Source organism: Thermobia domestica, chromosome 13 (assembly GCF_964235325.1).
Source record: "Thermobia domestica chromosome 13, izTheDome1.hap1.1, whole genome shotgun sequence".
Lineage (NCBI taxonomy): Eukaryota > Metazoa > Arthropoda > Insecta > Zygentoma > Lepismatidae > Thermobia > Thermobia domestica.
Window position 1 is genome coordinate 168,595,533 of NC_137466.1, and position 19,690 is coordinate 168,615,222.

The 19,690-nt window shown below is 36.3% G+C and overlaps 1 long non-coding RNA gene across 1 annotated transcript; it reads left to right on the forward strand.

The window, feature by feature from the left end:
* Positions 1–11,076: 11,076 nt before the first annotated feature.
* LOC145668728 (uncharacterized) lies at positions 11,077–17,834 on the forward strand. Its single transcript, XR_014128083.1, has 3 exons — positions 11,077–11,183; positions 14,950–15,118; positions 17,026–17,834. It is a non-coding gene; the product is annotated as an uncharacterized LOC145668728 (long non-coding RNA).
* Positions 17,835–19,690: the final 1,856 nt, after the last annotated feature.

Sequence of the window (19,690 nt, forward strand, 5' to 3'; positions counted from 1 at the left end):
TTGAATATCATATTTATTCAATCTGTATTTTCAGCGAAATGTAAATATTATTATTTTTTCTATGTGGACTCATAGATAGTACCTTACATTTTCTTATAAATTAATATTCCAGATTTAAATATTAAATCCTATAAAGTAAACAACTCTTACCATGTTTCATTTATTTTTCCTTTCTTATGAGACTACTTTTCTTTATTACTATATGGCTACAAGTACTCAAAAATCACTTTGCGGAAAACTGTGCAATGTAACCATTTGGACACAAGTCAGTTCTCGAAAACTATTGGCGGGAAAATTTAGAAAACTATTTTCAAATGATATACAAACCAAATAGACGACATACTGCAAATATCATAATTTTTTGATAATTTTTAAAGCTAGTGAACTGTTAAGGGTTAACGTCTGAGCCAATTTGTTAATTTGGGAATCGTATGACTGCATATTGTAAAGGGTAGTGTATTTATAAGTGAAAATAGTGGTCAATTTTAATATTTTCATCTCGTACTCGTTAGATGTGTTTCTAAGTTATCTATGAATTTTCCCCTTAAAAATGTTTCTTTAAAAAAAATATCAGAATCATATTTTATGCATGATCAGCTTCGAGCACAAGAAATATAAGTACGTGTGTTGAGAATACACAAAATTCATCAATAATTCCAATAATTCTAATTTAAGATCTTAATTCAGTTCTTTCCTTCACACTTGGCAACTCGTATCCTACTAGAGATATAATTTATGTGCTAACTGAACGTATAAATGTTTCAAGTATGTACTTTTATAATTAACTCTACTTCAACAGAAATTGCACCCATATATCTTCTGTGCTTTAGGCTCTGATGTACGCATATCAGGTAGAGAAGTAATAATAATAATTTAAATTCTTTGTGAGCTTCGTTTCGTCTAGATTGTTATCTGGATTCATATACTCTAAACTATCGTTGAGTGTCATGATATGATCAGGGTGATTTATTTCACTTTTCAGTTTTTGTTCGAATGACATATTACTTGCTAAAATTTGCTACTGAATTATTAGATGAAACTTTTCGATGCATCTCAAATATTCAATATAGAACACCAATTGACATATTGTAATGATGACAGTACTGTATATACACCTTACAGAACATACGTTGGTTGGTATTATATTGGTTAATGTATTTGTATGTTACAAATAACTTCGTTGACTTTAGTAAATTGTATGGCACTTAAGTTTGCCCGCTTATAGCCAAAAAAAGAAAGAAAGAAAGAAAAAGAAAAGAAACTAATTATTGTTCTAAAGCTGAGTTACATCTCCAATCCTTTTTTCTTCTTCCTCTTTCTTTCTTTAATTTTAAGAAAGTTTATGTGCCAGAACTAGCAATTTTCCTCAGTTTTACACGCAGGGAGCTTCTGAGTTTGGTTCAGTTCGGCTCTTTATTATTATTATTATTATTATTATTATTATTATTATTATTATTATTATTATTATTATTATTATTATTATTATTATTATTATTATTATTATTATTTATAATAATAATAATAATAATAATAATAATAATAATAATAATAATAATAGTAGTAGTAGTAGTAGTAGTAGTAGTAGTAGTAGTAGTAGTAGTAGTAGTAGTAGTTCAATCAGTTACTAATCCGTTGTTATTATAAGAACTCTTAAGAATATTTTGGCTATTCAAGCCTGAATGAGAAAAGTGAAAAAGAAAAAAGAAAAAGAAAAGGAATTCAGCTTCTAAACTCAATGCAAACCAGCCATGATATATTCTAAAGCCTACAAACAGTTAAAGATACATAGTGCATGGACTAACTAACAACTTCTTTGCAATGGCGTATACTTTTTCTCTGCGCAAGTTCGACAAACAAGAAGTTGAATTTAATTAGTGGTATTTTAGTTGTCATGTGCAAAAGAAGTTTTCTAGGTTTTCCTGTAAACACAAAGGAAAAAGAATCTAGTTCCTGTTACTTTGAATTCATCACAGCTTTGTGAGAAGAGTTGATTCGAGTCTTGTCACGTGGATTTGAGTTTTGAGTGCAACAGAGAAACTCCCTTAGAACCAAATAATCCTTTGTATTTGAGCAGTTGAACGTATTTTTCCAGCTGACAATAGCGGTTAATCTGCTTTTGTGTGCCTGGTGCGTTCGTGATTCATTGGTGAGCGTACATTCACAGCAGTGTAAGAAATAACAAGCATGCTTCCTTCTTAATTACATTCCGCACTTGCGTGACTTACATTCGACTAGAATTACGTAGGTATTCTCAGATTACAGAATTAGAATTTCCACCATTTTGACTTTGAGATAGTTCATACCAGGGGTAAACGTAGATCTGGAAAGGTAGGGTGACGCATGACGTCATGCCGCCCCCCCCCCCCGTGCCTATCTTTGCCCATTGTATTTTTTTAGAAAGTGGGAGGACGCTACAGATACTTCAATTTAAATTGAAGGTTAATTGTTTCGAATGTTTAGTCATATTCAAAAATATATATTTATTTACATAATATTTGTTTTACATTAACTTTTCCGAATAAAAAGCATGACTTGAGTACCTATTTATTATTCTATTACTAAGTGAAATGTCCGTTCATCGAATGGGGAAATAATGTTTATGTAAAGTATTTGAACCCCTTCCTTCCTTTAGGATACGCATGGGGATGAATTTGGACTTAAATGGCATCGGTAGTATTACTATTTATCTCATGGATTTTACACTAATTTTAAAACGTTTTCTAGTATTTTTACGTTACCATCTCCCCCCCCTCCCCCAGCCCATAACGATGAGGGTGAACTTGGACCTTAACGGCATCCGGGATGTTGCGAATAATCTCAGCAACTGCAAAAACTATGGATTGGGCAATAATATCGGTCGTTTTCGATCACTCCCTCCCTCTTCTCTCTCTGAAAATGTACTAAACCCTATGTTACGCCAGGGCAGGCCGGTAGCCAGCCCAAAAATGTAGAGGGAGGCCGGTAGAAGTTAGGGAGGCCCGATCCAACCCCCCGCAACCATATTATAGTTCCATTTGCAAGCCTACCGTGAAAATTTTAGGGGGAAGCAAAAATCTAGGGGTCCAGGTCCACCTTAGCTCCCCGTGGATGCGGACCTGGGCCAGGGTCCACTTATATGCCAAAAATCGTCAAAATCGGTGGAGTAGTCTAGGAGCATTGTGCTAGTTATTGATAATTACATTTTTGTATACTGTATATTCTGTACTGTACCTTCCCTGCGGTTCCACGTAAACTGTATGAGAATCTAAGAACAGTCTTTGGAGCTAGACAATAAAACTCTTCAACGGATGAGAGTGTTCATACTATAAGTGTATGAAATAAAATGAAATCCTTCAGTTTTACGGCCCACGATTATGCCGGCTAGGCTAAAGGAGACGGTGATAATATAAAATATGCGAATGTTGGAATGGCGAAATAAGGAGGAAAGGGAGAGCCCCGAGTAAACCCACGCACTTTGTATTTGTCCACCACAAAGCTCACTTGGTACGAGCTGGGATCTAACCAAAGACATCATACACCAGAGCTGAACGCTCTACCACTGAGCCATCGCTGCTCCCATAAGTGTATGATCACGTATAACTTCAACATAGATACACCAATTTTGTTTGCAAGAATATACTTTCGTGGTGGCATCATGTATATATATATTACTCATTAGAATCTGATTATAGGCTTTGGAGCTTTATCATGACCTCAACGGATGACAGTGTCAACATCGTAATCATCGATTTCATTTTGTGCATGTTCACGCATAACTTCAATATAAGATACCGATTTTGATTACGGTACTCTTTTCCAGTTTCAAAGAGTATTAAAATATCCCCCCCATATTGGTAAAGAAAATCATGTGCTTCGGCACAAGCACCAGCAGCAGTCGACGGATGCCGTCACACCGATGGAACACGAAGAAATACGAAGAGGAAGAGGACCCTTCAACCCCTCCACAGGCTCCGCCTCTAAAGACTGGCTATAAAAACGGACACCTAGAGACAGAAGACATCAGTTGTTAACTTATCATATTCTACTTATCCCTCAAGCTGCATCGAGCGAGAGAAACTGCTCTAACCTTACCTCTTGGCTTCAACGGGCAAGAGATATCCTCACCTTTCTTCGAGCTGCAACGGATAGGAGATACCAACTCATTCTCTGAGCTGCAAAGGGCAGGAGGTCCAATTATAGAAGAAAACTTTTTAGAGAGTTACTTATCTTGTATATAAATTGTATAACGTCTTTTATAATTAAAAAAAAAGTGAGGGAAAACCCATGTACTGTTATTCTACCGAATATTGCAGTATGTTTTTTTTTCGCTCATTATATAGAAATATAATCAGAATTTAATGACAATCCTAAGAGCTTGCTCACGAAACTCCTCAACAGCTGATAGTGAATATTTTGTATATGAATGTTCACATATACAAATCCGTAACGGGGACGCACATCACACATGCTTTCTAGGTCGATCCATTTTCTAGGAATTTAGTGTTCTACACTTGTAGTTTATGTATTTATCTAAGCTACTTGGGGAACGAAAAGTGGAAGAATTTAACGAACTTACAAAGAAATATAACAAACTTCAAAAACACTAAAAAGGAGAAAATAAAACATTTTAAAAAACAATATTAATTGATTTCAAAAATGTGCTAAAAACTGATAATTATAATAAAAAACGATAAAAGTAGAAAATCACTCATTGCTATTATCCATATATACTATCTATCTATCTATCTATCTATCTATCTATCTATCTATCTATCTATCTATATATATATATATATATATATATATATATAATTCTTATTTTAAATGTTTGCCAAACCAAACAAATATCTCACGAAATTACCACCGAAAGTGTAATTTTACACTATGCACTAATTTGTTTGCCTTGGCATAGATATTATTTTATTTTTAATACATAAGCTAGTGGTAATGAATTATTTTCTGTTTTTTTTTTTTTTTTTTTTTTTTTTTTTTTTTTTTTTTAGCGCTTTCTAGCTCCAGGCGTAAGCATAGGAAGCTTATAGTTTCACCCCAAGTGTATGTGCGTATGTATTTACGAGTGTGTGTGGTACTCGTATGTGTATGTGTGGTACTTTATATCTTAGTATGTGGTGGATCTGACTCAAAGAGTGCGTTCAGGTTTAGCCCCAATTTCAGCTCCCCATGAATTTTCCCGAATGTGATTGCAATCGATAGCTTCCGATGCGTAGAACATGACCATGAAGGAACCAGAGTGGTTCACCGTTCCTGAGATATCGCCTTCCAAAAATGTAGAATGCCACGAGATGGCGCCAGCATCGAGGTTGAGATGGACGTTTATGAAACTCAATCAGAAACATCTTCACCATCAGAAGCATTCAATGCGAAGAGAAACGTTGGACTATCCATGACAGGGCATAACAAACTCATACTTGTGACCGTAAGAGAAGTACCATGTAATGGTGGCCATGTGTGAACAACATCCTACTGTACGTGCTCCAGACTCGCAACAACGAGCTTGATCAACGAGTTTAGTACGATACGGAGTTATATCTGTGACAACTATAACGTGATAACTTCACACTTTATACAAATACCCTCGAGGCGTTAAGGCGCGATCTCGCTGCTGCGCCTCGATACTGGCGCCATCTCGTGGCATTCCACACTTTGGAACGCGATAACGCAGAAACGGTGCATCTGATGACCACTCTTGTTCCTTCAGAGTCGTGTTCTATGCATCGGACGCTATCGCTTGCACTCAAGTTCGAGAAAATTCATGGGGAGATGAAATTGGGGCTAAAGGTTAATGCTTTGTTGGACGCACTCTTTGGTAGACAAGTAGCCCATGGTCTAAGGAATAGAGATCGCTGTATTTGGCTGCTGAGATTCCTCAAGGACAAGCTCGACTTGGCTCGCATTATATATAGTACTGTATTTCTCGGTAACTAGTAACCGAATCTGAACAAAATTTGGTGGGCAAATAGTCCATCATCTGAGGGATAAAAATTGATATAATTATTTGAGATGATCAAGCTCGACCAGGGACAGGTTCGACTTAGAAATAGAAGCCGTGTTCCACAGATTTGCATGCCGAAAGCTTCTGAGTTCAGGTTCACATTGGCTTATTTATTATTATTTCATGCTTTCTTTTAGCACTCCTTGGAGATTATTAATATTTCTTTTGTGTTTTAAGTATAAGTTTTTATCGGTTTGTTAGATTAAATCTTGTAACTTAAATTTACGTACTTCCATACTACACAGAGCTCTGGAATTTTATACAAAACATAAACTCGTTGACAATACAATATTTTCACATAATTTTTGCTGTTATTGCTTCTTGTTTCTAACGTAAAATTAATGAAATTAGATATTTAGAAAGAGTTATCGAGCACTTGCTGGTTATGCAAGCCAAACCGACATAGAAGTGTAGTTGGTTGCATGCGATTAGACGTTCTCTTGGCTTTATGTCAACAAGTTCTAGCACTGACAAGATATTTGGTAATAAGAGCAGAGAGACCATTCCTTTCCATAGTACATTTAAAAATATTTAATAAAAACTGCAATAACAGTAAAAAGAACTCTGTTTTCTTCTGGGTGGAGTAATTCAATCTTATTGCCTTGTTAACAAATATTTAGTGAAAAATACTTTTTTTTTTTTTTCGTAGGGTAAAATGAAGGAATGGGACTAAGCCTGAGAGCATTGGGGATGGACGAACTCTTTCTACAATACCCATTAAAAAACTAGTATTTATTTTGTAATAAACAGAAAATTATTTTTAATAACTTTCTGTTTATTACAAAATAAATACAAATATTATTTAAAAAGTAGTTAAGAATGAACTAAGATAACATGATAAGTCATCAATTATCGTTGAGTTCATTTTTCTAGTCGCTGCCTTAACCTAGATTTTTGGATAATTCATATGCTGGCCACAGTGTAATATTCTATGGATTGCAACACTGAAAATTCATCCGATTCGTATTTTCGGGTATAGAATAACATATTGTCTATTATTATAGTAAGTTATATTTCATTCTCTCTTTTCACTTGTGGAAAATGGGCGAAAGAAAAATGGTTAGCTTTTGTCCCTTAAAAATCGAAATATTATATAAAGATTTTACCTACTTTCGAATCTTCTTGGGAATTCAAAATTTATCCAAAATCATGTACAGTTTGTTTCTTTGAACCAAGTTATATATTTTGTCAAAATTTAAAAATGGTTGAAGATCCTTTCCCCACACGAATATATCTAACTGTCTGAAATAGCCCCAGTGCTGAAAAGGACGTTCAATTCCAAGTCAACCACCAAACTAACCACAAATCTAACCTGTCATCATATGCTTCGGGCTTCGGAGGTGAGCATGCTACTCGGCTATTTACAAATGCTTGTATACATTTCTGAATTCAAATTAGTGTTGTAAATTCTTAACTGTTAAAGGTAATTTAGCGATATGAGATACTCAACATTGTCATAAAAAATAACTTACTTTTGTTGAGCCCATTGAAGGAGTAACGGCAGTAGGCTTTTTATTTAATTGTGATGTTGAAAAGAAGTAGATGCTTATTTGACTTGGCTTGTCACTGATTATATTCTTTGTTCTCACGTGAGAGTGAAACAAGCGGAATTCATGTTAAGGGCAAATCCTTATGCTTTTTAAAATGTTTTTCATCCTTTTAGGAAACCATATCTGATTTAACGGTGCTTCTCAACCTCACAGGACTCTATATACTCTTTCTTTCTTTCTTTTCTTTTCTTTTTCATACGCATTATGTCACTTTGTTGCGTGCTACGCACGGACGCAGAACCGTTCGCTTAAATATGGGACATCTTCCTTGGCTGGTATGGCATTGTTAAACTACTTATGACAGGAAAGGTGTAATTAAATATTCTTGACAGGTGTTAGCTATGCTATATGGCTTAATTGATAAATGAATAAACAAATGAATGTTATGGTATAGTTTCTAGCTGAAATATCAGGTTGTCTAAAAAGTAATGAGCCTTTGGACGACAAAACTGAGATACATTTATTGTTATTTGTAAAAATCATTATGGAACCACATATGCACCATTTTGTTTAACGACCTCTGCCATTTTCCCGGTAACACCATAACCCCATTGCTATAGAACTTATGTGTTTTCTGGTCAGGGCCGTATCCATGGGGGTCTAGGGGGGCCGGGTAAGTCCCTGGGGCCTATTAACCCTGTTAGTATATGAGGGAAATAGATGTGAGGGAAAAACTTGTATACCAATACATGTTTTTCCCTTATACCTATTTTGTCTATCAATACAAAACCTGATACACACATTTCTTATCCCCTACAGTATTTTTTGAGATACATTTGAATTGTGTGTTTTTACCCGGAGCCACTCCAGAGGAGGCCAAAGTTGATGGGAGGGAATTTTACCAATTTTCCCTGCTCAAGTGCGTTAGAGGCCCCAATACATAGCACCTCTGGAAAGCTTGTTTCATGCTGAAGAGAATGAACTATAAACCATGATTTTCCAATGAAACTGCAAGTCTATGATTATCTTTATACTAACAGGGATAATGGGCTCCAGAGACTTACTCCGTTGTCTATGGCACCTAATTTTTTGTGCATGAACATATCTTTGTTATGTTTATCGAAGGACTAGGTTTGATTCGGGTGTCCGGATGACAGGTTCATGTCCGTTCATTTCGAGTTTATAACTAATTAATATTTGCAATGTAGACCTACAATAGTTTCATAGCTGTATCTGAACTTCGTTATCCCTGTCAGTGGCGTTGTTCTATAATCCACCTTTCTTGAAGGCGAAACAATTTAGTGCGGAATGGCTTATATTGTGAAGGGTTGATCTTATAAAGATGTTTCAAAACAACACCGACAACGTTCGGGAGATAATTCCCGACAACAAGATAAGACAAAAAGCATAACCCAACCTGGGTGCACAAATGCTTCCTTTCGGAGTTTCGGAGTTGAAAACATGGAAAAATAAATTTTAAAGGTTCATAGCTCCAAAACTATGGGAAGTAGTATATGCCCTATCCAAATATTCATGTTTCAGAATCTACGGTACTTCCGAAACAATTTTGATAGAGGTAGTTGGTGAGTACTTAAGATGATATGCCCTAGCCAAACTTCCTTTATAAAAATTGTTGCGTGAATACCTTAGGATTCTGAAATATGCATTTTTGAATAGCGCACATATTAGTTCCTAAGTAAAGTCTTGACCCGACTCCGGTTGATCCCATAGTTTTGGAGCTATGGACCTTTTAAAGTTCATATTTTCATGTTTTCGACAGCCTATAACTCCGAAAGGATGCATTTGTGAACTCAGGTTGGTCTATACTTTTTGTCTTATCTTGGTGTCAGGAATCACCGTTGTCGGTGTTGTGTTGAAACACCCTATATGTATGATGGTTTATACACCTGTCGAATGCACTGGATTGAGCCTCTGATCATGGATCGGAGCCCACGTTAATAGAAGGTCTCGTCTTTCATAGCTTTGGTGTTGCATACGGACGCAAAACAAACAAACAAACAAACAAAAAGCACTAAAACTGGAACTTTAATAAATAAATAAGTTATGAATGAATGAATGAATGTGTTGGATCCTTGTGAAGCGGAAAGATTCCAATTGGCAGTTGAAGGACGGAGGCAATGAGTGATTATGTAACTCCTCCCAATACCCGAAGGTGATGAATGCACTGTTTTGTTGCTGTCAGTTTCTTAATCTTGCGGTTCATGTGTTTGACCCTTCCACTCCTCTTGTCTTATTTCATTGTTTACACTTCTTATGTTGGCAGCCTTGCCCCGGAAGTTTTGTGCCCTGCCTTCTCAGCGGCACAGTTTCCTCCCTCTCCTTATGTAGCCGCTACAAGCATTGTTGCAAAGTAAGTTGAGATCTCACTGAAAAACTGTTGTACTTTTTCTCTCCTCTGGAGTAAGTACTTGTTCTGAAAGAGAGAGAAAAAAAACAAGAGCTTCAGGAATGAACAAACAAAAAAAAAAAAGCATCAAAAGATTGCGATCTTGGCCAATAATTAGTTTTTGGATCAGGAGCCACAAAATTTTTGAATGGTCCCTAAATCGAGTTTTCTTATCTTTTACAAAATAAGCACGATTCTTCATCCCGGTGGAATTAAAATACCGCTAATTTTACAGTAATTATGTGATATCTTCAAATAGATAAAAGATAATTGAAATATGGAACAAGAGCGCCCTAGACAATATTATTTTGCGTGAGGTACCGTTATCACAAGTTACCTAATGGCTTTATGTTTTCAGCTGTTTAGATACGCGAAAATAAATGCCGATTTTCAAAATGGCTCGAAATCGAAAGCAGATAAGTGAGTCGTGATAACGGTTTCTCATGTAAAATAATATTGTCTAGGGCGCTCTTATTCCACATTTCGATTATATTTTATCTATTTGAAGATATCACATAATTACTGTAAACTTAGCGGTGTTTTAATTTCGCCGGGATGAAGACTCTTAACTAATAGTTTGAGTTATGGTGAAAAGATTTTCCACCATGATTTCAGTTTGGCTGCACTATATGTAGTTCTCCTGATATAAGAACTACAAGAAACTTTTTGCCTGAAATTATTGGCTCTTTTGATCCAAAAAGAGTATGCATAAGATAAAAAGCACGAAGGTACCAGTACATCAATCGGAAAAGAAATCTTTGAGTTTTACGTCCCACAGTTATGCCGGTTAGGCTAAATGAGACGGTAATTATGAGAAATGAATGAAATGGTGGAATGAAGAAAGCGGGAGGAAACGGGAGAACACAGAGAAAACCCACGAGCACCGGTGCTTGTCCACCACAAAGTCCACACGGCGCGAGCTACCCAAGTAGCACAGTCACGTCATAAACACGTCTTTTTTTGGGGTTCGAATTCAAAATGACGTCTTTTGAAAATTTTCAACGTCTTTATCACGTACCAAAATGGTAACAAAAATGACGTGTCAAACATGACCTAAATTGTACGTGTTTATCACGTGCCAGAATGGTACAAAGAATCACGTGTCGAGCATCACCAAAAATAGACGTCTTTTTTAGGTGCTAAAAAGCACGGACGTTCCCCGTACTGTAACTGCGAGCAGTGCATGCTGGGAATCGTGAGCCATTTGCAGAATCGTGTTTTGATTTTATTATGTGTGAATATACATAATGTGTTTTGTTAAAGGCACCTGTGATAAAGGTCAGCTTTAAGACAAGTAAGTATAATTCCTATCCTATTCCTATCTAGGTGCATTCTGTGTAAAATTCAGCAGATTAAGTATTGTAATTGTGAAGATTAGCTCCTCATACAGCGTTGCTTATGGTTTCTTATTACAGTGTATTAAAATACCGTAGAAAGAACGAGGATACCTCCATTAGGTTAACATTTGCAGACGCCTGTATCAAATTAAATATTTTAGGTAGAATACTATATAAAATATTAATAGTGAAGGTAGTAAAATGATAATGTATGTTTTATTATTCTCAATAAACCGTATATGGGAGTGAGTAGGCCTATGCATGGGAAAGTATGTCATTCTGTGGTGGGGATTTTTTACTATACAGATCCATAGATTGTAAAATGTACGAAAAGTTTGCCTATTTCATGTCGAGAACAGGACCAACCAACCTCCGCGGGGCTTCTTCTAACCCGTTCCTACTACTACTACTTATACTATGGATCCGTATAATAAAAACTGCACGCATTGTGGTACTATTTGCCAAGGCGAAAGATTGCTAAATACAAGGAAACAACGAGATGACAGTAAATGTATGCTTCTGGAGGCATTACTGGAACAGACGGTTCTACTAAATTTTGATACATTTCTTACATTTTCAGGTTAGGTTAGAGCATTGTATTTCCTATAGCAGAATATGCACTAAATGAGGAGATCCATTACTACTTGCAGATTGCCTTCACGGGGGTTAGTATAAATATAGAGTAGACGCATGGGGCAAGGTTCTAGAACACAGGTCCCCCTTCCCACTTAATTGTAACAAAGACTGAAAAGAACGTGCCGTGCGGGGCTCTAACCCGCCTTCACTCGCTGACGCTCGCTCAACAATACATGTGAATTAAATGTTAAACTTTGGTACAGAAAAGAACCAATCTAGCTGTTAACCTATATGGGGGGACTTGTGTTCTAGAACCTTCCCGACGCGTGGCATATTAAGTAAAGTGCATAAAACACGAAACAACATTTGCTAGGTGCCCACTAAAAAGCACAAATGCATTCTATTGGAATCAGTGCAGGAGCACAGCAAGAGGGCCCGAGCGGCAACGAGGGGGTGCGTTCCTAGGGCAAGGCACGTCAGCGACGGGGACTATGCGCGTAAAGAAGAATAGTGGAAAAGCACACGTACGTTTACAATGCTTTCACTATCACTCAAAATGCGGCTTCACTCGAGCAGACGGTTCTACCAAATAGAAAATTTATAGGTAAAATATTATAAGAAACATTTTTCATGAAGGAATGAGAGTGTGAATATAAGTAATTACTGTCAGTGTACAGCATATTGAATTGAATTTTAAGTGATCAGTGAAAGTATTGTATATGTAAGTGTGCTCTTCCACTATTCTCGTTTAGACGTATATTCCCCGTCGCTGACGCGCCTGTTCCCTACGGACGCATCCCGTCGCTGCCGCTCGGACCCTGTTGCTGTGCTCCTAACCTGACTCGGTTATATATTATTCCTGCTTTTTAGTGGGGAGTTGATATAAATTGGTTCATGTTTTATTCACTGAAATTCTTACGCTTTACGTCCACGCTGTATTTGTACTGAGGCCTGAAGTCAATCTGCAAGCACTAATGGAGCTTCTGATTTAGTTAATGCTCTGCTAAAAGAAATGCATTGTTCTAACCTGATATGAAACTGTAAGAAGTACATCAAAATTTGGTAGAACCGTCTGCCCGAATAATGCCCAAAATTCATTTCAATTTGCTGTGTACTGACATTAATTACTTACATTCACACTTTCATTCCTTCACAAAAATATGTTTCACATCGTATGTTACCTATGAATTTCCTGTTAGGTAGAACCGACTGCTCGAGTGAACCCCTTTGGGAAATGACCCTCGGCAATTGTTGCAATGCCAATCGTGTATGACTTCAGAGTTAGAAACAACGAGCCCTATGGAAGTTCTAACCCCTTCGCTCACTCAGTTATGTTTTGTTTAGCCTTTTGTAGCACTACTGTCTTAAATTTAGTGAAAAAATCCACAAAATCGATGAGTATTTGGTAGACGCGTTTGCTAAAGTAGTGCCCCCCTTGTATATGTGCATAATCAGTGGGAGGATATTACTCCAGTTGAGAGCACTCTCAAACTGCAAGCATCGCCCTACACACCCTCACAAGACACTTGGCTACCGTAACTGTGCTACAGAATTCGGTGTGGAAATCATAATAATGTAACGGGTTTTTGACTGTTCGAATATTTTGTTCATTAATTGAGTAGACAGCTCCCTCGCATTTTAGATTACAGTACTTACGCCAGTGCCAGCATGTGATGATGGATACTTATCAATGTTGCCACTGAAGTTCAAAAAAATATATTCCAGCTCAATTAAGTATTCTTACATGACTATATTATTATGATTTCCACTGCTAATCGTGAAACGATTCAAAGGAAACCAAATGTCTTATTAAGGGACGTGGTTGGGGGCTGCGCATTAACAATGGAAGTCTCTTTGGGTCAAAAACCTGCTTTCAGGTAGAACACCAATTCCTCATCATTAAAAAGAAATGAAATTAAATATTTAGTTTCACGCCCCAGGAAAGGCACCGAGCCTAAGGAAGATGGTGATAATGAAATGTGAAAAATGGTGGTATGAAGAAAGTGGGCGAAAACGGGAGAATGTCGAGAAAACTCAGGCACATGGTGTTTGTCCACCACAAAGCCCACTTGGCACGAGCTGGGATCGAACCAGGGACCCCACGCACTAGAAGTGAACGCTCTACCACAGGCACTGAAGCCCCATCAGTAAAAAAAAAAAAAAAAACATACCTCATTGCTTCGGGGCTTACATATCTGCTGCCCCTCCCAGAGTAGGATATTTTTTATTTTTTTTTAAAAAATAAAACCTACCCCAGAATTGGAGCTCTTGATTTTTTCAAGCTTGTATTATAAATGTAAGATATTTTTTTTTTTTTTTTTTTTACACGTTGCAGAATTTAAATGAAGCAATACATAGCAAGAAATTACTTGTCTTGGTGTTTTTGGTCAAAAAATGTCCGCGTTCGAAAACGGAGCTAGTCATTTGTGTTCTTTGTGTTCAAGATGCGATATTTTACGCTCTCACTCCGTTCTCAAATCCGATCCCTGCTTCTTATGGGGCCGCGGTGGCTCAGTGGTAGAGCGTTCACCTCTGGTGCTTGGGGTCCCGGGTTCGATCCCAGCCCCGCCAAGTAAACTTTGTGATGGACAAACACCGTGTGCGTGGGTTTCCTCGGGGTTCTCCCGTTTCCTCCCACTTTCTTTATTCCACCATTTCATCCATTACTCATCATCACCGTCTCCTTTAGCCTAATCGGCATAACCGTGGGACGTAAAACTCAAAGATTTTCCGATCCCTGGTTCTTGTTAACAACGGGCAGACAATAATCCATAAAATCTATCTGTCCACAAGTTTGTCAATATTTATTTTAAGTGTCTTCCATTTAAGAAGTGAGCATTCCTGCACCGAGGTTGAGACGATTTCAGACTCTTCTTCACACCGTTCTTTACGTTGAAAATATCCAGAACAGAAAGCATGTGAAATTTATGGCTGATATTTTCCTGCCAACTCATTTTCCTCTATAAGCTCTGTTTTTTTTTTTTTTTTTTTTTTTTTAATACAAAATGCAGTAAAAACTCACTTTACTGTTTACATGAAATTAAACTGCTTCATTTCATGTTAAATGTATTTAGTCGTTGTAATAAGCCTAGCTGTAAATACATGTTATTTGCCAAAATAAGCCTTGCATGTACTCCCACTTTCCAGAGCGTGTGGCCAATGCTCCTGCAAATGATGAATTGATCAACAGCAGACCACCTAGCACGGAATCTTTCTTAACTGAACTTGAAAGCCGTAACTCTGACCCCTTTCTGCTCGTCGAGCTGCTCTAGAAATATCACTGTGGAGGATGACATACATACCAAAGTTGCGACAGGTGAGTTTTTGACATGTTATTTTATAATACCCATGTAAGAAAATGCCGAGTAAGAAGAAAAGAAAGAAAGTAGTAATATTTTATTAGTACTTAACTAAAATAAAATAATTGTTGAACAAGGCAATACTTTTATGTAAACGCAATATTCAATTTAACGTTCCACGATCAGGCACTGAGGCTAAGGGAGTCGGTGATGATGAGAAGTGAATTAAATGGTGGAATGAAGAATGTGGGAAAAAATTGGAGAACTCCAAGAAAAGCCGCTTGAAGTGAGCTGGGATCGAACCAGGGGCCCCAGGCACCAGAGGTGAACGCTCTATCACCGAGCCACAGCTGCGCCAATTTTATTTAAATGTAACTGTTTCAGCAACTACCCTTGTCTTCTTCAGATACACTCTATTTATTTATTATTTTAGATTTTTAAAGATTTCCTTGTTTATTAATTTTTATTCCTTCAGCAATTATTTTATTTGACTTATTTATATATAAGCAAAGCTTTAATATGGAATGTATCACATGTTATAGTGTTCGCGCTTTTTTTTTTTTTTTTTTGAATGGGTAAAAGTACTCCTCCCAAAAATATTTTTCTCAACAGAGGGGTAAAATATAATTTTCACCAAAGAGAAGTTTTATTATTATTATTATTATTATTATTATTATTAATAATAATAATAATAATAATAATAATAATAATAATAATAATAACTGCCGCAACTTCTAACCCTGCTCAGAACAAATAATCTGACGATTTTCACCCTACTGCTTGTGACAGAATTCTGGTTCTAGAAGTCTTATTTTTTAAAAATACTCCAGTAACAAGTGAGGGGGCGTTTGCTCACAATTTTTTATTTTTCGGAATACATAAGTTATGCACCATTTTGTTTGTAATTTTCACTTTATTTTTTGTCATATTTTGAAATGCTAATATATGTTTCGTCTTGCATCATAAATTTAACTTACCAAATCGTATCCAATCAGGATAAAATTTCTTATCACAGTAGAAGGATACTTTTTCTGGTTAGTTCCACCTGTGTGCAGCTTGTCAGATTGCTGCATCCGATAGCGCAGTTCTGTCACGATATGTAAATGCGGAATTTTGACTTCATTTTGGGGGTTACATAGCAGTAGTGAAAGATAATACATGTAATTTCTATCGTTGTCTAGTTGTGTTTGATAAATGAGTAGCTATATTATTTTATTATTAGAAAGTTCTTTGTTTCATACCATAAAAACTATTCTTACTACATCAGTCTGCATCAGTTATGATCCCAGTCCCTGCAAAGTGAACTTTGTGGTGGACAAACACAGTGTGCTTGGGTTTACTCGAGGTTCTCCCACTTTCTTCATTCCACCATTTCATTCAGTCTTCATCATCACCGTCTCCTTTAGCCTAGCCGACATAACTGTAGGACGTAAAACTCAAAGTTTTTTTTTTTCATCAGTTGTAATATCGTATCAATATACTTGATCGTCACTTTTAGCTCACATCCTAAAGTTGGTCTTAGAGTGGCATTTTATATTATGAGAACATACGTAATGTAGGCTTCTATGAGTGTTTCAGAATTATTTGTCATGTATCTGTATATATAAAGTTTTATATCCCCCAACTTGTTTGATCCTATCCTCCTGAACAATCAGAGTTAACAGCTGCAATAAAATCAAAAGATAAGCTATTACAGAATAACTAAAATTAATGGTAGTTTAATTTCGCTGTATGTATTGAAGGCCGTTAAAAGTGGATTTTTGAGAATAAGTGACTTTATGCAAGCGAGTGCAGTAACTAATCGTTTTATATTGTATTGATTGTAGTTGCACATGACGTATTGTAATTATTTTTTTTTAAAATTTTCTCCGCACCTGAAAAATTGCACTATGATTGTTCATTATTATTTTTTTTTCTGTTTCAGTGTTCCTATTTGTCATCGTTGGGAGGAAAAGGGACCTTTCTCTGATGCTTGGTTTCCAAAGAGCTGGCGATGAAATTTAACTCCCGCGGAAAAAAGAGCAAAGTTCACGTTGTGCAAACTAGCCTTAAAGACACTTATCATTCGTGAGTAAAAATAAAGATCTTCAAATGAACAATTGCCACAAATCTTCAAAACGTTAGTAGAAAGATATTCACTTCCATCTGCCTTGTTGTTTGAAGATGAAAATGATTCGGCATGCTTGAAACATGTTGACCTGTTCCTCCTCGCTTTGTTGGAAATCAAGGTAAAGGCATCTCTTTCGAAAACTAAAAGATGGAAGAAACTGCTACTGATATAATAGACGAAGAAGTGGGATACTTACCGCAGTCCCCATTTTTAACCTACTTAAGCACGTGAGGCTTTTTTGATATGATGCTGTATTTCTGTACTTTCAATAACTATGAAAGGTGTTTTCCTTCATACGAAATTTATAGGAAAATTTAATTCTTTTTATTTTATATTATTAAAAGATCTCTGTAAGTTTTTGATTATAACCAACAGATATGTGTCTACATATTTCTTGTTTGTATTACAAATAATATAGACAATCAGTGTTTCTTGTTGCATTACAAACAGTATGAATATTATTTTATACGACAAAACGTGCACATTGTACACCTTGTCTCAAAAAGGTTGAGCGCATTCTTTATTGGTGTTTTGAGGCAAAAATTTTCAAAGTCCAACTTCGGGTATCTTCGGGAAATAGTAAACCAGGTTCGAACCTCCAAGCCAGCCTTTGTAATCGGGAAAAAGTTTGCAGATGTGTTTTTCTTCTTTTAAATATAATAAGACTTGTTATCAAGTGTTGAAAAAAGCAACATTGATTGAAATACTTAATGACACAATATTTCGAAACTTTGTATTAATGTCACCATATGCTTGTTTGTCATTTAGCTCTCCATACGTAATGGAACATTTAGATATGTAAACGAATCTTTCCATATGTAAAAGAATGCTCAAAGTTAAGACATAGAACATAATTATCGCCTAAGTACTAAAATAATAGTCAAAGTAGAACAAAAACAGCGTTTCTAATGGGTTTTAGCAGAAGTCCTTGTGTTAGCTCACTGGTAAGTTGTCGGACCTTAAATCATAAGGTTATGAGTTCGAATCTTCTCTGGGTCAATGCCTTTTTTTAAAATTATATTTTCCGCAATGCATGAAAAATTATATAAAATAATTACATTAAAATATATCAGTTGTATATATATAACATAATCATTGCAGAATGTAGTAATTATTATGTTTAAAATATAAAATCTGAGATAATTTTCACAGTAGGTCGGTATTATATATGAGAATGTTAAATGCAAGTTAGGAAAATCGTTTAATAGCAATAAATAAATTATGTAGTGTATTTATTTGCAGCTATTTGTCATACAGATGTAACTTCTCAATATTCTCAATACAGCATGTCATTTACATTCGTGAAATACAGTATATTCCTACGAATATAGAAAGTGTGTAAACAGAGTATCCAAAGTCGGATCCTGCTTCAAGACACATAACTTTTCCCGATCCCCTTAACGTCACGGGAAGAAACACAAATTCTCTTTAGAACGGAATATCGTTACTTATAGTCTCATTCGAATACGTTGAATATGCTTTTGTATATTCATTTCTCTCTCTCTCTCTCTCTCTCTCTCTCTCTTTCGCTTTGTTTATGTGTTGCGGAATATCCCAAGTTGAATACAACATTTGCAAAGTATATGACCATCAGTGTAATGGAATACCGGAAATTGAAAGTCGTGTTTCTTCAGGTTGGATTTGCGTGTTCATGTTAGCTCACTCTACGTACGGGCTTGTTAATGAGGTCGTCTTGAGTTCAAAGCCTGCAGAGAATTATCTTTTTTTTTTGTTAGTAGAATTGCACAGAAATCGGATTCAAGGAGTGGTTTACTTCTAGAAATATTTTCAGAAGCGTTTAGGTAGCCCTGAAAAGGACTGTTTTCGGGAGTTAAGGCGGGGACATTGTGTCCAATACTTATTTTATTTATTTAAATCCGCTGACTCCAACAAGAGAATCCCAATTACAGGAGTCTTACATAAAATATTACATCTATGTTATCAATTTAAAACAAACACTAGAATAAAAAAAAATTCACCTTTCTGAATTTATTACACGCCCTATTCTTCTGGGCATGGAATCTATTAAATGGGTGACAAATTTATCTCCTTCCCCTACCTCCAGCTATGCTTCGGAAAAAAGATGCCACAGGTCATCTTGGGTTCTGGTGGATCTGCCTCAGGCCAACTACCCCTTAGAGTACTCTTCACTTCTGCCCACATATTTTCCATGAGATTGAGGTCTGCTCCACGAGGCGGCCAGTCAATTAAATCAATCTCAGGCTGCCCTGCGAACCATTCCTAAACCACACGGGAAGTATGTATTGGCGACTGGTCTTGCTGGAACTGAATTACACCATCAGGCTGAAATACTCGTACAGATGGCACCATATATTACTCATAATATCTAAGTACTGAGCACTGTCCAGGTGTCCTTCAATTCTGTGAAGCTGTTCTGCTCCGCGCCTGAAAATCCAACCCCAACATGAAATAGATACATGGCCACTGCGATTTCAAGCAGCAACACATCCAGGGTCAT